We start from the raw sequence: 20,578 nt of genomic DNA on the forward strand, positions 1-20,578 counted from the left end.
AGAGGAGAGGAGAGGAGAGGAGAGGAGAGGAGAGGAGAGGAGAGGAGAGAGATGCATCAAGGTTTAAATGTTGTAATTGAGTAGTACATAGGAGACTCATCAGGCCCAGTTGGTTTCAAGTGATTAAGAATATTTTTCTTACTTATGGTGTTATGTATATAATACTGCAGAAATTATAAAAGCCTTTAGTCATTGTTTTTCAGGTAGGATTTTAAGCAGTCTTGTGAATGATTTTGCAGAACTCTGAGTACCAAAAAATAGTGGTTATCAAAATAATCAAAAGATTAGCAGTATTACACAAGATACAGTTCACAGAATTCAAAAGGCTCAACAAGCTGAAGTACCCAAGTGAGGACTCCTCCGTTCCACTTGGGAGAGAGAACAGAGCAATCACAAATAGGGAGGGAGGGAGGGAGGGAGGGAGGGAGGGAGGGGAAATGGGACAGGGTGGGGGGTAGTGGGGGGGGAGAGGGAAACCTGACTGGTATTGGGTGAGGAAAAAGGTCTGAAGCCTTGAGGGCCAGCAGAAAGAATGTAAACAGGCAACCTCAGGATATAGGAAGTTGGGGGAAACCCCCAGAATGCACCAGAGACCTGGGAGGTGAGAGACTTCCAGGACTCCCAGGGAGGGACCTTAGATGAAATGCCTGACAGTAGGGAGAGGGAACTTATAGAGCTCACCTCCAGCAGGAAGACAGGACATCAAGCCAGAGATGGGGTTGCCATCCCACAGTCACACCTCTGACACATAATTGTTACTGTCTGAAAGAATTACAGGGATGAAATGGAGAGGATCCTGAGGAAAAGAAGGTCCAGCGACAGGCCCAAAGTGGGATCCAGTTCAAGAGGGGGTCCCAAGGGCTGACACTATTACTGAGGCAATGGAGCGCTCACAAAAAGGGATCTATCATGACTGCCCTCTAAAAGACCCAACAAACAGCTAAAAGAGTCAGATGCCGTTGTTTGCACCGAAACAATGGACAGAAGCACCTGATCCATGTTGTTGAATTAGGGAAGACTGAAAGAAGCTGAGGAAAAGGGCAATTCTGTAGGAGGACCAGCAGCCTTAATTAACCTGGACCCCTGAGATATTCCAAACACTGGACCACCAAACAGGCAGCATACACCAGCTGATATGAGGTCCCCAACACAACCACAGTAGAGGACATCCAGGTCTGTGTTCATTCAGAGATGATGCAGTTAACCCTCAAGAGACTGGAGGGCCCAGGGAGTTTAGAGGTCAGGTGAGGTGGAAGGTTGGGGCATCCATGTGGAGACAGGGTGGGGTAGGGAGGAGGTGTGGGATGTGGAGCTGTTGGAGGGTGGATGGGGAGGGGTAGGGAAGGGAATATGGAGTGTAAAAAATGAATTACAAATAAAATTAAATTTTAAAAAAGATTAGTAGTATTATACAGAATAGCTTGACTTTCCCTCTTCGTGTAAGCACCCTTGCATCTTGATCCCTATTTCAGAAGGGCATGTTAGGATTAGAAAACTGTGAAGTTTTATCTTTGCTCTATGCCATGCAAGTACTCTATCCATTGCTACATCCCGATGCCTACAATTTGTGTTTCATTTGACTGATGGTTGGTATTCTCTTAAAAACCCTTATAACACAAATCTAGGGATTAAATAAAAGCTTTGAACTGATACTATTTCACAAAATATAGCATGACAGCTAAATAAGATCTTCATACTTACTCTCACATTCTACATAACAATATGCTTTTGGTAAGTGTATATGTTAGTTTTCCTCTCTTCGATTTCTCTGAATACACTCTGGTCTATTTTGATTGTGAGAGTATAAGCCTGGAGGAAACATGAGCTACTGCAGGTTAAGGTCTGCCCCACAATGCAGATGCCAATAACACACTCCAGTTCATGATGTGGACGGGAGACTGACTAGCTTGAAATAAGAATTCCCACAACCATTAACTTATTTGACAAATTTAGCAGAGCAATTTACAAGAGTCTGGGGATAACTTTGCTTACATCTACCCATTGTTTACAAAGAGAATGGCTGAGGATGAAAGGTGAACAGGTGATTGGAGAAATATATAGGATGAGTCCACATACCTTCCCTAGCATGGCACTTCTTAGGACCTTTATGCATCCTGCAATCCAGATGTTTTCTGAACCCTGTCCACCTGAGGTTTGAGGGAGGCATTACTATGTCTGCAAAATTGATTACATTTATTGGTCATGGGTGATCAATTCCACTTTCAGCCAGAGGTTTGAAATAAGGTTGAAAACCCTAAATGTCTAATTTCTGTTCCTTTGGCAAACAACAAAATGCAGAGGCTCTACAGGAGCTCACCATGCTATAGGGTGTGCTTCAAAAAAAATAAAATAAAACAAAATTTCTCATATATCCAGGGAAATGCCGAGGGACTCTGAAGCTTGGTGTCAGCTGTTCCTATTACTCAGGGAGCCGAAAAATGTTTTAGGAATGCAGTATCAGGGACTGGCTTTGTCCAAAACTGAATGTAGAGCAAAAGAGCCCCTTACATAATCATCTGCAAAGGTTTTATCAGCTCATTGTCATTGTTATGACATTGGTATCATCACAGAGCATACATTCACCAATATCACAGCCTTTTATGCAAATATACTAATATAATATTAGTAATGTTCAATAGAGCTAATGTTAAAGTAAAAAACATGTCATGTTTTAATTCTGGGTAACATATTTCTAAGATTTCTGAGGACAGACTATTTCAAAATCCATATAATGAAGTTCATCTAAATAGACCCACATGAGTCCTGCTGCAGACAAAATGTCAATGGCTCCTGACTAACAGTAAAAGTGGTACAGCATCAGCATCACTACTGAGGGATGTCTGAGCCCCGTTAGGCTCAAGCAGACAGAGAATGGTGCTCATGGGGAGCAGTGTTAAGTGATGATGATGTCATTACAGACTAAACAAGGAAGTAAACAAAGGAAGGGGAAATAGACTCACGTGTGCATATGCACACATGCAAGCAATTACACACACACACACACACACACACACACACAGAGACAGACAGACATAGACAAACATAGGGAAAGAGGCAGAAACAGAGAGGAGAAACAGGCACAGACAGACAGGTGGACATACAGAGACAGACTGAAATAGAGACAGAGAAACAGACATACATGAGAGAGATAGACACTGAGAGACACTGAGGTAGATGACAGAGAAAGAAACAGATGGACAAACAGAGGCAGGCAGACATATACACAGAGACAGATAGACAAATAGACATACACACACACACACACACACACACACACACACAGACACACACACGAGAGAGAGAGAGAGAGAGAGAGAGAGAGAGAGAGAGAGAGAGAGAGAGAGAACAATTGAACAATTTCTTGCTAAAATATAAACCTCAAATATTAAGTTGATGGCTCCAAAGCCATGACCAGGAAATTACTTTTTGGGTAAGATGCTCCAGGGTAAAAGTATCTTTAAAAAAACAAATATTGTTTAAGGCAATGAAATCTGTTTGCCATCATTTCTGTCCTCCCAGGTGATTAAACACAGAAGAAAACAGTCATTTGATAGCCAGCTAGGCTATTTACTGAAAGTATATTCAATCACTATAAACATTATTTTTACAGCAAGACTAGCAAAAGAGACTATGGAGGTATCCCATAAAACATTTTTAAAAAGAAAAAAGTGATAGTTCCATATATTTTTATGAGGGTTTCAGAGCAATCTGTATGCAGCTGGTTTTTCCAAGTACTGGCTGACATTGCAAGCTCTGGTTTTGGAGCCAGATGGCATACAATTCAGTCCCCAAGTGGGAAAAAATTTCATAGGCTGAAGAATAGATTCAGGGCTCGTTGTGATGTGTGTCTCAGAAATGATTCCAGTGATCTGTTTGGATAAAAGCATCAAGTAGGAGCAACCAGGTTGGGGCTACAAATTTTAAACAAACCAATAAGAAAAAGAATTACATTTCTCCAAAATGTAGTATGTGCATATTCCTGTCTTCTCCTTTTAAAGATTCCACCTAAACATTCTGTAAGAAAACATGTTTACATTCAACTCTTTGATATTCACGAGCATTTTTTGAAAGGACTACATTGGCAGGAAAAAAAAATCCAAGACAGGCCCAATATCTCATTTCTGCCAGTCACATTGTAGAACTGTGGGAGGTTTTCAGTGGATACCAAGACAAATTAGCTAGCACAGCCTCAGGTGGGGATGATGCGGGCATTCATTTATGTGGTTCTGAACCAATCCTCTATTGAGGCTGGTTTACATGAAAGTACAGCTCCCTAATGCTAAATAAATTAGTCCTATGGTTTTCACATAATACGTGAATGTTTTTTGTCTTAGCTTCCTCTTCTTGAAGCTCCTTTACCTCTACTCATTAATTCTAGTCTTCATTGAAATATGTATCCTTTTCCTTAAGAAATATATACTTATGAATATTATTTGGGATAGATTCAAGATAATTGGTTTTCTTTATCCCTGTCCTGTCATATAGTTCCCTTACCGTACTAAGCAGAAATTTATCTCACTCACTTTCCCCTCAATGGTGGCTTCATAAAGAATCTTTTGAATGATGTTAGTCTCTCTCGTGCCCTAGCGGACACATTGCGGTAAGCAGCAGTTCATAAAGTCACTGTTGGGTTTGAGAGTCATTTGCCTAGCTATTTCATTCGAGAAGAAGATGATGAGAAAGAACATGAGGAAAGAATAGATTACACAGAATAGTCATTTGAAACAACAAGGCTTTACTTGATTGCTTTGAAAAAAATTCCAGGATGCCTTCAACAGGAAATTGTGCACGACACTTGTAGTAGTCACTCCATATAGAGATGGAGGTGAGTGTTGTGTTCTTGATGGCATGGCTAGAAGGTATGCTATATGATTTCTACCAATGTAACAATATTGAAAAGCCAATATAAAGTGGAATCAAAAGTCTTGGTAGGTTCAAAACCAATAATATCCCGATGTTATTTATTTAATATACTGTAGAGATGTCAGCCTTCTCAAAATACAGCATTTGTAGATTAAATATTAAAAAATGATGACTTCTTTTTAAAGGTAAAGTTTATTCCATTAGCCATTCCTTCTAGATTCATTATACTAAGTACTTATGGAAGTTTAGTCCCTGGCAATTTATGTGAGTCACTCATAGCTTAATCCATGCGTTTGTCAGGATTAGTTGGTGGCATATCTCAAGCAGTAGACACTGATTCACTCCTTTTCCTCTTTGGCATCTGTTACTAGGGATTTTCTTCCTATCATAAAGTTTAAATTTCACTAATATTTCAATGACCTTCACACATTTCTTTTACAATCATTTCCTTAAATTCTAGTTTTTTATTGAAATTGAATAATTCCCAAGAAAATTATTCCATTGCACCATGTCATTTCTGTTTTTTTTAGTTTGTTTGTTTTTGTTTTTGTTTTTTTTACTTTTTTTACTTTTTTACTTTTTAGTCATTTCTGTTTTTTTTGTTTGTTTGTTTTTGTTTTTGTTTTTTTTACTTTATACTGAAAATCTTTAAAAGTGTAATTTTGACTTTAATGCTCTCTTCTTTTTTGATATGTTTATCAATAAAAAATGCAAGAGGCATATCAGGATCGAAGGGAAAGTTAGACAGGTAAGTACAATATTTTTAATTATGTTAACAGAATCTTGAGGAAGATCCATGGAATTTATGGTAGTACTGTATGAAAAAATGTTCTTTCAATGTACTTGAAATAGCATAGTAGATTTATAGCATTGAAGAAATGAAATGAGGAACTCATTTGTGAAGGTATTTCATTATAAATTCATGCATTTAAAAGACCAATTAATCATTTAGTTTAATAAACACAGCTATTCCCGATATAAGGCTAATAGTATATTTTTCTCTTAAGAATGTGCTGAGATTCTAGGAGACAACTGGTGATGGAATTTAATGGATTTTAATCTATAAATTTACCACATAGAGAGTTAAATTCAAAAAAGAACATTGAAATGATTTCTCAGTACTGGTCTGAGAGAAGTATTTTCCAAGTATAATTTTTATAAAGACTTCACTCTGTTCTATACTTATTTCCAAATCTTAAACCTAGGTACTATTATGTGGCTAAACTATATAAATCAATTTATAGGTTTTATTTATGCCTAAATGCTTATAATTAGGATGCCTAATAGAAACTATGCAGTTATACTTTGTGTGTAAGGGTTTAATTACACATCAAGTTGTCAATATAGCGCCTAGTTTTTAAATAATAATAATTTATAATAATAATAAAATATAAAACCACCCTCAGGAACTAAAAACGTTGATACTACAGAATTCTTAATAGTGTAACATCTACTTTTTGAAGGACAGGCCAGCACAAAAGGTTTACTGTAAATGTTGAAAGTTCAGATAGATTTATTTTTATAAATAGATTGACTTTTTTGAAATCTTCCTGTGCCTTGAAAGACTCCACAACATACTTTTAGAAGTATTTTGACCACAATATGTGATTAAAGGTGTGGTGTGCTCATATCTAGAGAAAAATGTAGGCTGGTGTGTTTTCTATTTTGTGCTGTTTGTGTAGAGTTTGCTTTCAGGTTATTGAAGCAACATTCTATTTGATAGCACTGGCATGCAAAGTGAGGGTGTAGCCCAATACCTTCCACAGTACTGGAACTAAGTAGTTAGGAGAACAGGATGTCCAGTTAGGAAACTTCCTCTGAGTGCTTGGTTTGCTTTCAACACCTGTGTTCTTATGAGTTGAGTATTTCCTAAGTACTTTTGAAAATAACCTAAAATGACTTCAATAAGTTAACCGTACTTCTCAAATTAGGCAAGTTGGTTTGTGTTGTTCTTGCTTGTTTGTGGGAGTCCTATACACCTCTGATTTTTCAGAAAATACTCTGCTCACATGATCGGAATGTTTACCTGACATCTAAATTCATGTGCAAGGAGAAACTCTTGACATGGTAAAGCTATTTAAAAATCTAAATGGTGATATTTTGACTTCTTCCTTTCCAATTTGTATCCCTTTGATCTCCTTTTGTTGTGTAATTGCTCTGGCTAGGACTTCGAGTACTATACTGAATAGGTAGGGAGAGAGTGGGCAGCCTTGTCTAGTCCCTGATTTTAGTGGGATTGCTTTGAGTTTCTCTCCATTTAGTTTGATGTTGGCTACTAGTTGGTATATTGCTTTTATTATGGTTAGGTATGGGCCTTGAATTCCTGAACTTTCGAAGACTTTATCATGAATGGGTATTGGATTTTGTCAAATGCTTTCTCATCATCTAATGAGATGATCATGTGGTTTTTGTCTTTGAGTTTGTTTATATAGTGGATTATGTTAATGCATTCCATATATTGAACCATTCCTGCATGAAGCCTATTTGGGGGCTGGTGAGATGGCTCAGCGGGTAAGAGCACTGACTGCTCTTCCAAAGGTCCCGAGTTCAAATCCCAGCAACCATATGGTGGTTCACAACCATCCGTAACAAAATCTGATACCCTCTTCTGGAGTGTCTGAAGTCAGCTACAGTGTAATTACATATAATAAATAAATAAATCTTAAAAAAAAAAAAAAAAGAAGAAGAAGCCTACTTGGGATGAAGCCTACTTCATCATGATGGATTATTGTTTGGGAGGAGAGGCCCTTGGTCTTTTGAAGATTCTATGTCCCAGTTCAGGAGAATGAATGCCAGGGCCAAGAAGCAGGAGTGGGTGGGTTGGGGAGCAGGGAATGGGGGAGGGGATCGGGGATTTTTGGAGAGGAAACTGGGAAAGGAGATAACATTTGAAATGTAAATAAAGAAAATACCTATTCCTATTTTGATGGGAAAACATTTTCCCACGTGGTTCCCCCCCCCCCCCCCGGTTCCTGAACTCTTGCTCTTGCAGTTTTTCAAAGAATAATAGACTCATGAAAAGACATATGCTATGACAGTTGTCCTGCTTAAATACTGTGAAATAAAGGCTGCTCAAAGGTTGAAATCCCTGCTGTGTTTCTTTTTATTAGGATTGGATCCTGCTCAAGATGATGTCTGTATCAGATTCCACGGGCTGCTTTAACGGAGTATCAAAAACTGATAAAATTCATCTTTCTCACACTTCTGGAAGCTAGAAATCTGAGCCCAAGATATCAAGGAATTAACCTCCCACACCTTTGATCTATGAGGGATTGTGTTTCATGTCTTTCCTTGTGTCTAGTACCTTGACATTGTCTTGGCTTTCTATGTCTAAACACAGTCTGCACTCAGTGAATCTATCACTTTGTCCAGTTTACCTTTTTATAATCATAGAGTAATTTTATGTAAATGTCACCTCTATTATTTCCAGCTTAGTTTGAGCATCTGCAGAGAATCAGTTTCTAGTAAGTTCATTTTTGTACCTACCTCATGTTAGGATTTTAACTTGTTTTTTTATAAAACATAATTTAGACCCTAACAGTGTCTTGAACATACTTATGCTCTGATGCTAGTAGATTATATTATTCTGTTGTTTCCAACAGTATTTAAATGTGTTCTACTTACAACAAACTTCCTTCATTGCAATCTTCATTACCATAGCCCACCTCAACCTATCATTTTTACTTTTATTCCTCTGTGATGAAACTTTAAAAACACAACTTTCCTAAGATTACAGTCTTTATCCCCATATCAAGCCTTCACTTTCAATTCGGTATACTTCACACCTGTGAAATAAGTCTTAATTCGATTAATGATGCTATTTTGTTAAATCCATGTCAGTTTTTGTTTTGTTTCTTTTTTGTGTGTTTTCTGGCTTCACTTTTAAAAAACTTCAGGGTGGATGTGTGGGAGACATCATCTTTAGTAGGTCCTGAGCATTCTTATGTTTTTGTAGGGTATCTGAAGAATGCAGGGCCATGGCCATTTTGTAGCTGGGCTGCTCCTTATCATTGTAGGCAGCTAAACATCACATCTGCTTCCTCCTTACCATAAAGTTGGTGCATGCTCTGAAGTCAGTGTTCTGTAATTTCACTCTCCCCAGAGGCAGGTATTCCTCATAAACATTTTGTATTACTCCAGGGGAGTTTGAAGAACAGAGGATCAATCTTCATGTTGACCACTGGTTACCAATTTTTGACGTGAATAAAAAAGCCTTCTGTCTCTTAAGCATGAGGCATACATCTTCTGCCAACTTTTATAAAACAGTAACAGACTAGCTCCCTAGTTTACACAAGAGAAATTCCTCAGGCCCTTCACAGTGCTTGATAATAATTGGGGAATAACTTAATATGATCTCTTAGGACCAACTCTAGGCTATGCCTTTGCTGACTTACTTTGCAAGTAGTTCCTTGTCTACTATGTTACTAACTTCTGGAGTTTCTTAAATATAGAAAGGAATTATTCTGTAGTCTACAATTCGGTGATTTCAACACATAAAATTTCTAGTTACCATGGTGATACCGAAATATATTTCTATATCCCAGTAGCTTCCTAGAGTATATTGTTATTTCCAAGTAATCATTTGACATATCAATTAAATATTTGATGGTGTTTGGAATCTGTGTCATTCATTAGCAGATCCACAAGCCCAGCTGTCTTTCACTATTTCTTCCAATGGTAAACATAATAATAATTTGCTTGCTTTCTCAGGTTATCTCCTTCTCCAATCTCATAATTTCCTGTTAATCTAAGGATGATAACTTCCGTCATTCCAACATCATTGCAATTTGTCTATTGATGTTTCTCCTTTTCCTTAGTTACCCATTTTTGTTTATTGCGTCTCCTAACTTGTCTGTCTGTTTTCATTCTGCTTTTTCTCCAATCTACTCATCAACTGAGGCCAGAATGAAAAATTTTATTAAAATTCACATCATTCAGTGAATTGCCCACAAGGAATAAATTCAAGTAATCTAATGTCCAACCTGTCAACTACAGTTGATAGAAATGTACCATGAACTCATCATTAAGATAGATTTTAAATGTTCTCACCTGCAGTAACAAGACATATAAGAAGTATTGTATATATTAATCAGTGCAATTTATTCCAAAACATAATGCAGTATATCTTAAATATGTCATTTTTACTTGCTAATTGAAGAAAAACAGAAAAAAAAAACTTTCTAGTTTTGAGTCCTAACAATCTCCATGCCACACATCTAAACTTGCTTCAAAGCTTCTTACATTTAAGTTGAATATCACCAGCTGACTTCTACCATTCTTTGTATCACAGCACATACACAGCTTACTAACTTCTATGTTGACCTGTCCTTACAGGCTTGGGTAAACATTTCTTTTTTTCCCCCCAGGGCAGTTTGAGAACGGTCATTACAGATACTTATAATAATTAACTCATGTCTGTGTGCCTTCCCAGATATGACTCACATTTGAATTAGGTCAAATTGTATCATTATCAATTGAAAAAGTGTGTATTCCAAGCTGACACTTAAATATATTAAAATAAATGGGGGCATTAACAACGTGGGGGATATCACAGCTCATTTTCCCTTAACATTTTTGCTTATATCTTAGCTAACAATTCATTCACACCAATAGGGTATTTTGAAATTATAAGGGATTCATATCAGTCATTCCTTACTCTACCCTAAGAAGCCTATTCCTTATCATGACAAGTCTCATCCAAGATGATTTCCTGTAGTTATCATGTGACTTTCTTTGTGTCTCCCTTTCTTTCATCCATTGGAGTAGAATCAGTTTATCCATTCCTGCCATGTTCCCAGTCATGTGTCACCTCTTCACATCATTGTTTTACTGTTGGTTCATTTTGATCCTTATCTGTAAGTTTAAATGCCTTCAGAGCTGTGCTTCCATCCAGCCTTAAATAACTATTCTCATTAATAAACCATTTCCTCTCATTTTTTTACCTAATTTGGTCATGCCCTACTCCAACAACACATGGATTTATTTACAGCTCATGCTTTTCCGTACCTATGCACACAAAGTAATCTAATTCTTGTTTTTTTTTTTTTTTCTCATCTGTTAGGAGTACAGTATTTCAACAAATGATCATTAATTCATATTATATTTAAGGATCAGATGATTTCAAGCAATTTATCTGGATTAAAAGTTAAAATTGTTTCTTATATGAGAGCAGTTAAAAATCTATCTCCGTTATAACTTAAAACAAGTTCTTTTAGAGTTTCTCCAAATGAGTAGTGGGAAAGTGAGCCTATGACTTTTTGATTCTTCATTAATCTTTTCTCTATGAAAATGTGCCTGACCTATCTTTGGCAAAGTAACATTCAGTCAGAGTTTCACTAATATGATAGAATCATTTTATATCAAATTCAGGATTACTTCAAACCAAGAATCAAAAATCATCTGATCTTGATGAGCATCTTCTTCCTAGCATTTGGACTTGAAAGTCACAGACTATACAACCACACTTCAAGCTGATGGGGCAAAGGAGGACTCAAATATTTCAGCCTCTTTATATTTAAAGCATATAATAACGATTTCCGTTTTTTTAATTCCTGCGTACTCCAAAAGGTAGCTCTGGGTGGAGAGCCTACGTGGGGGTCACATAACTAAATGCGAAGGTCACAAAAATTTTCAGCAACAGCAAAATGATTTTGATTACAGAATGTAAAGATAGTTAATTTAAAATTAATGCATGATGAATGTAAGGTGGTGTATTCTTAAACTTCACTGTGGCTATTTTTGAAAGTACAGCATGTACTCTTTGCCCTGTATATATGGCCATTTCATACAATTGTCAAGATTGTTGCCTGAAACACCTTAGATTTGAAATTATATTTTCAATTACAGTGTTGTTCCTCTTCAAAGTTTTCTGATCTTGTAACAACAACGAACAGAAAAGAAAAACTTTTGTTATCCTTCAAACATTATTTTTCAACAATTTTAAAATTAGTATATCTTTGTTTATATTATAGTTGACTACTAAATTTTAAAAATTGCTGTTTGTGTTCATATAACACTTTCCTTGAAATTACTTACTATCACCTATGGATCCTATGGACTTTCTACTCCTTCTTCTGAGAAGCTACCTGGACATTGCGGTGGAAGAGTGTGACATGTAATTTCCATTTAGGGTTCTGCACTCTACACACTCATCAGGTAAGAGTTTCTGTGTTAATTCCTATCTTCTGCAAGAAGATTCTAGTACAAAGGTTAAGAGATTCACTTATTTATGTGTGTATCAATAATTAACTAGGAATCAATTGTTTAAATACTATTAAAATTTATCAGAATAGTACCAGATTCTCCTCTAGGGCTGCATTAACAGTGTCAGGTATAAACTGTATCTCTTGGAGCAGGACTTAAGTCTAACGACAAGAGCTTCATTACTCTATAACATTCATGGCATTATATGCCTAGTAGCCATATTTTATCTGGACAGATATTGCTGTAGTTCACAGAGTTTGGAGCTAGGGGACATTGATAATTAGTTTTCTCCCTCAATAGTGTAAATAACATGTACAGATTCTGTGAAAGCTTAGTCAGCAAGGGTGAAATGACAGTGAGAGAGTTCGTTGTCCTTAATGGTTTGGTCATTGTAAGATTACTACACTTTAGAGCCATCTCCATGCTCACAATCAGTTGGATGACAAATATGATGTAATAGGTTGAGAGAGAGAGAGAGAGAACTAGAAGTTGGGTGGATAGGTAGGTGAAAAGGCTGAATCTGGATTTGGGAGGGGTTCAGTGGTAGAGGGTTATTGTGATCAAAATACACTTTCTGAAATTGTCAAAGAATTAATAAAAATATTTTAAAATTGCTCTTTAAATTTTTGACTTGAGTTTCATAAAAAAATAGGTAAATAAATTTTGGCATTGGAATTAGGACAGAATTTCTACCAATAGGTTCTGAAGTTGCCCTAAACAAGCTTCTACCATTTTGTATTGTGTAATTAAGTACATAGAGCAGTTCCATAATAAATTATTATAAATTATCATAGAACTAAGATGAATATAGAAATGTTTTAAGTTCAACAGTGCAGAGCATTCAATCAATTAGGTAAATTCCTTAGGTAAAAATGAATCAGAATCATCTCAGAATACAAATTTACTTTGCTCTTTAATGAACATTAAAATTGTAGTTGTATAAAACCAATTTAAAAAAAATAAATATCTTCATTATTTGTCATTAGTAAACATCCGAACTGTACGCCTGGCCTGTTTTCTATGCATATATGCCTGGGGGCATGGAATTTTCCCAGGCATTAAAGTATCCCAGAGGACAACACCTTGATCTAGCTGCACTGACTTGACAATTAATATTTCCTTTGATATATTTATGCCTTGGATAGGGTTGGCAACACAACTCTGAATTTCAGCTGGACACTGTAGACTCCTAAGAAGGAGACAGGGACAGAATCGGAATGAAGTAGTCTCCCTCTTTCAACAGTATTGATAGATGTGCCCAAAATAGCTCAGAATACTGTCTTTTTACACACTTGCATCAGATAAAGGAATGGAAAACCCCTGATGTGTTGTTGACATGTCTTCTGAGATGTGTCTTAGCCTTTCAGGTTTCCACTGGACAAAATTTTGAAGCATTTGAAAAATTATATCTGGAGTTTTTGCTTTATTTTGACTCTGCCCAATAATTGCATCCAATTCTCTGACATCTTAGCTTCTTGATTCTGTCTTTGCATGGCAGTGTGCCATGTCCTGTATCTTCTTTTCTTTTGTCTATCATCAAGATTCCTGTTGAAACTGGTTAACAAATTGAAGCTAATGCGGAGGGCTATAAAGAAGATACCTCACTCTTTGAAGAAATGCATTTATCTTTAAACCAGACCTGTCCCATGACTTAGTAGTATCTAAATGATAATTCTTAGCAAGGTTTTCAAAGATTTCTTTTTTATATACTCAAGTAAGGACACATCCTTTTATCTTGAATTAAGAAAGATATATTAAGAATGACAAATTGAACTGGATATAGTGCCATATTCCTTTAATCATAGCACCTGGGAAACAGAGGCAGGCAGATCTTTTATACCCATTTCCACTTTAAAAATAAATAAATAAAGGTGAATTTAATAATCTCAAAGCCTTGTAGAAAAAAAGAGAATGATGATCATTTGGCCAATGGATTTAGGAGAAGTGCTAATAATTTTTAAAATGATAACTTCCAAAAGAATATTTGCAATTCAAGAGGGCACACAGCAAGAGTCCTGGTCTTGGAATTCTCTGGTTTCAAAGCTTGAGTCTTGCTGGTATGGTAATGCATTCCTTTAATCCTGGCACACAGAAGCAGGTGGATCTTTATGAATGGTCAAAGTTCCAGACCATCCTAGACAATAAAGCAAGAACCTGTTTCAAATAAATTAAACAAAGCAAACAAGCAAAAGCATATTTCTCAGAAGATGATACAGAGTTAACAAGCTGGAGAGATGGTTCAGTGGTTAAGAGAAGTTGTTACTCTTGCATAAGACTTAGGTTCAGTTTCAGTTCCCAACATTCACCAAGTATCTTTCAACCACACAACCCCAGTTCCAGAGGATCCAACAACTTCTGATCTCTATGAGCAGAGAATACATGTGGTGCACACATGCAGTGAACAAACCCATATACACAAGACAAAGAAAATAACCATGAATTTAAAAAGAGATAGATAATATAGAATTGGGATATTATTTCCAAAACATGAAGATTTATGCAGATTCCTCTCTAACCTGAGGCTAGAGAAAGTCCTGATAAGAAAAACAAACAAACAAACAAACAAACAATCAAAAACAGAAATTCCTGGGTCGACATTCAGTAAGTGTTCTTGGTCCAGTCAATGAAATGTGTAAAAAGGATGTCTAGATCCGGGTAGAACTTCATCTTTAAAGCACAGCTAATTTCTCTAAAAGGAAGTCTGGTTGCAAAAAGAAGCAAGAGAAATACAAAAGACAAGGTAAACTTTTCCAGTTATAATATAGAATGCTTTGATAACTCATTTTCTTATTCTCTCACATTGTCTTGAAGAGCTTCAGTAAAGCTGTATATTTTGTTCAGTTTCTAAAAAGTTTATATTTGAAGCTTTATTTTAAATGGATATGAAATATCAAATTTTATTTTTTCCAGGTCAAGGTTTTTTTATTGGGTAATGTTTTGTTTTTTTTTTTATATCCCAACTGCAGTTTCCCCTTCCTCTGCTGCTCTCAGCACCAACCCACTTCCCCTCTCCCCTATCCACTCTTCCTAAGCAGGCCTGAACAGGCTAGTCATTAAACATGGCATAACCTGGAGAGGAGGGGTAGGGAGAATTATAGGAGGCAGGGTGTTCAAAGAAATCAAGAAAAGATGGCCTCAACAGAATCAACTAGGCAGGGTTCATAGTAACTCACAGAGACTGAAAAGGCAATGACAGATGCCACGGGGTCTGTGCTAGGTCCTCTGTATATATGTCATGGTCGTTAGCCTGGTGACTGTGGGACATCTAAGAGTAGAAGTGGGTGAGATCTCTGACTCTAAGGCTTGCTCTTGGGATCCTTTTCCTCCAACTGGGTTGCTTTGCCTAGCCCAGATACAAGCTTTTAACTTTGGAGACTTTTGTTTGTTTGTTTTTTTTAAATTCTTTAATCCTGTTTTACAGTCCAGTCTTCATCCCCTTCCCTGTCTGCCCCCACAACTACTCCAATACCTCCTCCCCCAACCCATTTCCAAGAGGATGTCCCCACACCCCCACCTCTACTCCACCAGACCTCCTCCCCCCACCAGGGCCCCTGGGGCCTCAAGTCTCTTAAGGGTTGGGTTCATCTTCTCTCATTGAGGTAAGACTAGGCAGTCTTCTGCAGTATGTGTTTCAGGGACCTTGTATCAGTTGGTGTATGCTGCCTGGTTGGTGGCTCAGTGTCTAAAAGATCTTGGGGGTCCAGGTCAGTTGAGACTGCTGGTCCTCCTACAGTGTGGCCCTTCTTCTCAGCTTCGTCCAGCTTTCCCCCAATTCAACTACAGAGGTCCCCAGCTTTTGTCCATTGGTTGGGTGCTAATATCTGCATCTGACTCTTTCAGCTGCCATGCTAGGCTCCTGTCTGCAAGCACACCACAGCATTAGTAACAGTGTCAGGTGCCAGGGCCTCCCCTTGAGCTGAATCCCAATATGGGCCTGTCACTGGACTTCCTTTCTTTTATTCTCTTGTCCATTTTCATCCCTGAAGTTCCTTCATACAGAAATAAAATCTGAGTCATAGCTTTTGACTCTGTAATATCAAACCTATCACTACCTTGGAGAACTTTTTGAATTAGATGTAAACCCATTAGACTCTTATTATTTAAATTTAAAGGTCATAAAAATAGGACATTTATCAAAATATTAACATTTCTACTCCCCCCAAAAAAATCTGAATAAAGAAGAGGCAATAGACCGTCTAACATGGAAGAAGGAAAGCTCAGACAAGTCCAACCATAAACTACATAGAACTACAGCCAGCTCTGGGATGCTGACAACCTGGGAGTAGTTTTTCAAAGGTAAGAGGATTCAATACCAAATGGACAACCCTGAAAAAAGTATACGTTATACATACGGAGAATGTTGTAAATGATCTCCAAAAAACAATTAGGAGAAAGGAGCCATGAATTTGAGAGACACAATAAAATTACATGGGACAGATTAGAGGGCAGAAAGATAAGAGGGGAAATATATTTAGTATTATAATCTCAAAATTAAAAACAACAACAAACAATAACTAAAGAATTGTTACAATAAAATATAAGAAAAGTTTGTGTGCAATTTCTCATGTCTTGCGTTGGGTATGTTTGCTTCTTAGAATCATAGAATCGGGGTCAAGTCCTGATAAACATCATATTCTACATGGCATCAAAGAATATACAATTTGTGTAATAAATATCATGTCCAGGCTAGACTCATCCTACGTAGACAGAAATGTCTACTACGATGTATTCTTAGTTGTGTTTCTAACACAGATTTGGAATCAACTTTCTCATATCTGGAATCCAGCCTCATCAATTAAACATACAAAAGTGATGCTGTGTACCATCTCTGCTTTTGTCTTAATAGGTCTGCAGTTTCCATACCTGCTAACTTGGAATATATCTACCACATCATATGGACAAAGTCTATCTAACACGAGGCCAAGCACAGAGAAGCTGTGACTGCCAGAAAAATCAAAAATAGCACAGAGGTTCAGCCCCATTTATCTGAACAGTAAGTCACCTATGTGTGTGACTCCAAAGAAAACCTTTGCAACAGCCCATTTAGTCTAAATGGCAGAATTAGAGACAAATTCATTGGTTGTAGTTTTGAAGAACTACACTTGAATTGTTTGTTACACAGCAAAAATGGTTGAAGTACACTCCTGGCACTTACTTTTTGAATATCACTTTTGTGGTCGCTCAGACAACAATCATAGGTTGATTTTACTGGAAATTACTACTGTACTAATACGTTAAATAGCTTGTTGATTACTCCCTGTATCCAATTGGGTGTATGAGTACACACCTTTTACTTTCTTGATGTTTACAAAAGAAATAATCAGAAGAGTTTGGTCCATATATATTAATAGGATAATTCAATATTTACAAAGCATTTTTAAACTTATGTTCATATTTAAAAGATAAAGGTATATGAATTTCACCCTTATATTTGTAAAATTATATTTTAAAATTATTCATAATTTTTAATTTTATATTTAAACATATTTTAGGTGTAGGTGTATGTAAGAAATCCTATGTCTGGCTCTGTCACTCTGTACCTTATACTTTTGAAACAGGGTCTGCCACTGAACCTGGTACTTACAGGTTCAGTGGTCTGGCTGCCAACAAATCACAGGAGTCTCCTCATCTCTTCCAACAGAGGGTCACACATGGGATGCAAACATGCCCAATTGTTTTGTTTTGTGGCTGATAGGAAAATTGATTTCAGTTCCTCAAATGTGGGTAGCATTCTTGTCATCCACTGAGTCAAATCCAGAGCCACCATATTACACACACACACACACACACACACACACACACACACACACACACACACAATTGCAAAAGGCAGAACATTAGAAAGCCAGCTACAAAGAAGAGTGAATGGAAATCAAAACAGGGATTCTGAAAGCTGAGTTTGATTTGAGAAGAATGGAGGGAAAACATGATACTGTGATATAGTCTGGGGAGTAAACACATAAGACACAGATGAATCACGACCCTCAACCTTGTTTGCAGATTCCATTAGTAAGGCTTTAGCATTGGTTTAGAAAGAAAAGTTCTTTGAAACGAGGGTCTGCTTTTATTTTTTTTTTGTTGTTGTTGCTTTTTTTGATTTTGAGATTATAATATACCATCACTTCTGACTTTCCTTTCCTTCCTTCATTTCTTCCATGTACCCTCTGTACCCCATTCTGCACCCACACTTTTCTCTTTCAAACTCATTCTGTACTCTGTTAAGACATTTTTTTCTAAATGTTTCTCTTAATCATTAAACACTCTTGCATGTGTTTAGTGTTATTCATTCATTAGTCACTTAATTTCCTTTTCTTTGTCTCCCACTATCTTTTAATTTATCATCTCATCTTACTTTGTTTTGTTTATTAGTACATTTGAGGAGCAGTAGAATACCGCAGTTAGTCTTATGGCTGTCAAGTCCCTGTCTTCCTGGCAAGGAAACTTGACAGTGTATTAGCTAATGAAATCAGTACAGAGAAGTGTGGAACAGAACAACAGCTAAGGGTTGACATGAAAAAAATCTAAAACACAGGCCAAGTATTTATTCACAGATTACAGTTCCGGATAAAGTCAGATTATTGACAAAGAATAAACATACAAAGAAGGCCACAGTATTTATTCAGGTTTCCTTTCCCATCCTGTCTCCATGTTCTGGAGAACTGTGGACATTTTATTTAGAGGCCTGAATCCTTTCTGTGAACAGGCTCTTTTATCACTATTTCATTAGGTAACAATACCTCAGATTCTAGATGCTTCTCTTTTATCACTATTTCATTAGGTAACAATACCTCAGATTCTAGATGCTTCTCTTTTAGCACTATTTCATTAGGTAACAATACCTCAGATTCTAGATGCTTCTCTTTTAGCACTATTTCATTAGGTAACAATACCTCAGATTCTAGTTGCTTCTCTAGAAGCTTAATCGAGTCACCCCAATGTAACATTGAGGCTCCTCTCTAGAAGAAATGTATCATTACTCTTCATTTTTAAGCAATAGTAATCAGTGTAAAATATAGGATTTCAAAATCTTAGTGGAAAATTATAAGCTATTTGTATTCTTGCTCTGTAACTAAATATTCAGTGGCATGTAAGTCGTATGTTTAAGTTACATAAAGCAGAATTTAATTTAGATAATCCTGAAATTTTCTTAATATATTAGTGGATTTAAGTTAATTAATAATTTTAACTGGACAAAATGTGTGATCTTTGCAAACTTTAGGAAACAATTACATTGTGAACATACCAATGTAGACCAGGGTCATGATTGCCCTCTCCCACTGGCATTCTCCTGATGCCGTAACCCCTTGCTTTTCTTCTTGAATTCAGTTCTCAGATTTCTGTAAGTCCTGTCATTGGAACGCTCATAACTATTTGCAAAACTTTCTTTTCAAAAAAGCATGCATTACTCTGTAGAAGTTTGTTTCTTCCACTGAAAGCTAAACATTAGGGTTTATACATCTGGTAAGAAGACAGGACATTTTCCACAGTGAATGGCATGCACATATACTGTGTACCAGAAAGGGACCTGGAGTCCATCAATGTCCTTGCAGGGGTGCCATTCATTGTGTATTAATGTATCAGCTGGTCCTCTTTGATGCAGGTCTCTCACTAGAAAGCAGGGATTGGGAACCAGTGTCAGGAGCAGCTGATGCTTTAGTTACTATATTGTTGTAAACACTGAAGTCCTTTGTTATTGACATTTTCTGAATGTGAAAGCATTTATGAAGTATGACTGCAATCTGTGAGATGCCCGGGACTTAAAGATAGCAGTCCTTTCTTCTCCACACTCACACGATGCCACTGTACACAGGCTTACACACTGACAGATACATGTTAATCAATAAATAATAAAGGTTTTAAAAGAAATTATAAATTTTAAGTGAAACAGAGCAATTTTTAGCCTTCATTTGGTGTAAAATCTCAGATACTTCATGGTTTTTGACAAAGGATACATTAAGAACAAGTTTGTCCCACCTGGCTAAGAATTCACTCTATAACCCAGATAATACCTTGACCAGTCAATTCTTCTTTCTCCATAGCCAGAGTACGTAGGATTTTAAAGAACATTGCCAGGCCCAATAGTAGTATCTATACTACACATTTTAAAGGGACTTTTGTTTTACAAAAACAAATCATAAATACCCATTTAAATATAAAATTTCCACCTAGTTTATTTCAAATGTACATATATTGGTTACAAACACTATTCCACTCAGAATGTCATTCATCAGTTTAAAAAAAAAGGAAACTTTTTTTTTGTTTTGTATTTATTTGTCAAAGAACATGTAGGTTGATTCCATTTTCTTCCTATTGTGAATAAAGTGCTAATAAGCATGGATGTGAACGTATCTCTGTAATAGGATATAATGTCCATGGGAACATGTTCAGGAGTCTTTTTGCTGAGTCCTAAGGATGTTCTCTTTCCCTTCCTTCCTTCCTTCCTTCCTTCCTTCCTTCCTTCCTTCCTTCCTTCATTCCTTCCTTCCTTCCTTCCCCCCTCCCCCCTCCTCCC

Source organism: Mus pahari, chromosome 12, assembly GCF_900095145.1.
Source record: "Mus pahari chromosome 12, PAHARI_EIJ_v1.1, whole genome shotgun sequence".
NCBI lineage: Eukaryota > Metazoa > Chordata > Mammalia > Rodentia > Muridae > Mus > Mus pahari.